This window comes from Tachysurus vachellii, chromosome 8 (assembly GCF_030014155.1).
Source record: "Tachysurus vachellii isolate PV-2020 chromosome 8, HZAU_Pvac_v1, whole genome shotgun sequence".
NCBI classification, from domain to species: domain Eukaryota; kingdom Metazoa; phylum Chordata; class Actinopteri; order Siluriformes; family Bagridae; genus Tachysurus; species Tachysurus vachellii.
Window position 1 is genome coordinate 2145001 of NC_083467.1, and position 2500 is coordinate 2147500.

Below are 2500 nucleotides of genomic sequence, written 5' to 3' on the forward strand. Positions count from 1 at the left end.
TCATGTATGTTGTACTACAATATTTAGTTTGCTACCAAAGTGGCAGCAGTTTGTGTTGAAATCTGTGTCATCTTCATCCTACAAGAATGAAGTGAAATAGGAAAAATAAACAATCTGTAAAATAATGACCACACACACACACACACACACACACACACACACACACACACAGAAATAGCATATCGTCATATCACCCACTTTATCCAGCGTTCTTTCACAAACCCTTCTACAGCCATTTACACGTCCCACTACAACCCCTGATTAAACAGAGTGTGTGTTTCAGGCTCGTGGGAGTCGCCCGAGCTGCAGTTATTTACACTCCTGACCTCCAACAGAGTCTATAGAATAAGAATATCCCGAAAAACCGGGGGAGGGCAAGAGCAAATAAAAAGCCTCATGTTTTTAAATGGCTTAAACTCACTCTATAAGACACACTTAACCCCTCGTACCCTCTTTTGTTTTTCTTACTTTTCTCCCTCCCTCACTTTTGTTTGCGTCAGATTTATAGCTTGCGTTGTAAAAGTTTCAGGGAGCGTGGACGTGAAAGAAAAGCACCGGCAGGACAAAAGCGGCCGCACGTTCGGCCCGCAGCTGCGGACAGGCATCATAGAGCAGCCCTGTGTGTGTGTGTGTGTGTGAATTGTGTGTATGTGTGTGCGCATGTATGGATGTGTGTATATGTGTTTGTGTGGAGGTGTGTGTGAGTATATGTGTGTATGTGTGTGTGTGTGTGTGTATGAATTGTGCGTGCGCATGTATGAATGTGTGTATATTTGTTTGTGTGGAGGTGTGTGTGAGTATATGTGTGTGGATGTGGGGTTGTATGTGTATGAATTGTGTGTATGTGTGTGCGCATGTATGGATGTGTGTATATGTGTTTGTGTGGAGGTGTGTGTGTGAGTATATGTGTGTATATGTGTGTGGATTTGGGGTTGTGTGCGTGTGTGTGTGTGTGTATGTGTGTGTGGATGTGGGGTTGTGTGTGTGTGTGTATGTGGGTGTGTATGAATTGTGTGTATGTGTGTGTGCATGTATGGATGTGTGTATATGTGTTTGTGTGGAGGTGTGTGTGTGTGTGTGAGTATATGTGTGTATGTGTGTGTGGATCTGGGGTTGTGTGTGTGTCTCTGTCACACACACACACACACACACACACACACACAGAACGAGGCACATTCACATGAGCGCTAATCATAACTCACACATGCACACATGAGCGATGACAGAAAACCAAATCCAGGTGTGATAAATGGACTCTGAGACGGAGAACGAATGGCGCTCACATCTGTTTTTTGCGTATATCTTTTCATCCCTCCATCTCCTCTTTCACATGCGTGTCTCGGTCACCGGTGTCCCGAGTTGTAGCTTCCCTGATCTCTGCGTCTGTCTCACACACCTGCTCGCTGTAAAACCCGTTAGATCTTTCTCACTCCATGACGTTCCTCCTTGTCTCCAGATATCTCCAGAAAAACGATCCTTAAATCCCTAAATCTTTCCCTGTCCCGCTACACTTTTGTTTCGTCCTCTCTTAATCTGTAGCAGCTCAAGACCTCATTCTCAGAAAAGAAAACACAGATGATGTGTTTGATGGGTGAGAGATAGAACCGATGAAAATGAGAGATGAAGAAAAAAAAACAACAGACTTTTAATTATACGCGCGATACCGAGGTCCGTCAGATGGATAAAGAGTCATAGAAAGTTCCGGACAAAAGCCAGGAGACAAATGATAGCGGGAGTCGGGTGCTGTGTGGGGCAGGACGGGTGATGAGGGGGTTTATCTGTCTGCACAGGTGGCTGCCACTCTATATCCAGGCTCATTCTTTTCTTCCTCCATCCTTTATTCCCTCTCTCATGACGCGCTTGCTTTAACGACGACTCCCGTCTCCGAGCGCTCACTACTGTACTTCCACTATTTCAATCCCTAACATTCACTCTCGTGTCCTCCACATTTCAGCGTGTCCTATCAGAAGTGTGAAAAGTCTTCATACTTTTCTCTCAATCCCTCTCTTTCTCGACTCATCTGTCTCTTTATCTCTCTCCTGCAGAAATCCCACTCATCCGTCGGCATCACATGACTAAAACACTAAAAAATTATAGTTGTCTTTTAGTTCTTCTCAGGTGCCACACACACACACACACACACACGCACGCACACACACACACACACACATACACACACGCTAATAGAGTTCCCTTGTGATTCTAACATTCAGAGCAGAGGGGGGTTTAGGGGGTAGTTATTATTCATGGCCAATTCATCAGTCTCTGATGGACTATCTGCATGTGTATGCCTCCACACACACACACAGACACACACACACACACACACACACGCACACACGGCCCAGTCAGCAGCCCCACCATGCCTCGCAAAGAGATGTAATCTCATAATGAAGAGACAGAGAAAGAGAGCCGGGGAACGGGTGAGAGAGGGAGAGACAGAGGGGGGAACTCGGGCATCCTTTGACTGAAAACGTGTAGAGCAGACCTCGCTTTTGTT

The 2500-nt window shown here is 45.7% G+C and overlaps 1 protein-coding gene across 1 annotated transcript in view; it reads right to left on the reverse strand.

The window, feature by feature from the left end:
* Positions 1-2500, reverse strand: part of efnb2a (ephrin-B2a) — an 18698-nt gene that overhangs the window by 11653 nt on the left and 4545 nt on the right. The gene's annotated exons all lie outside the window — the stretch shown is intronic.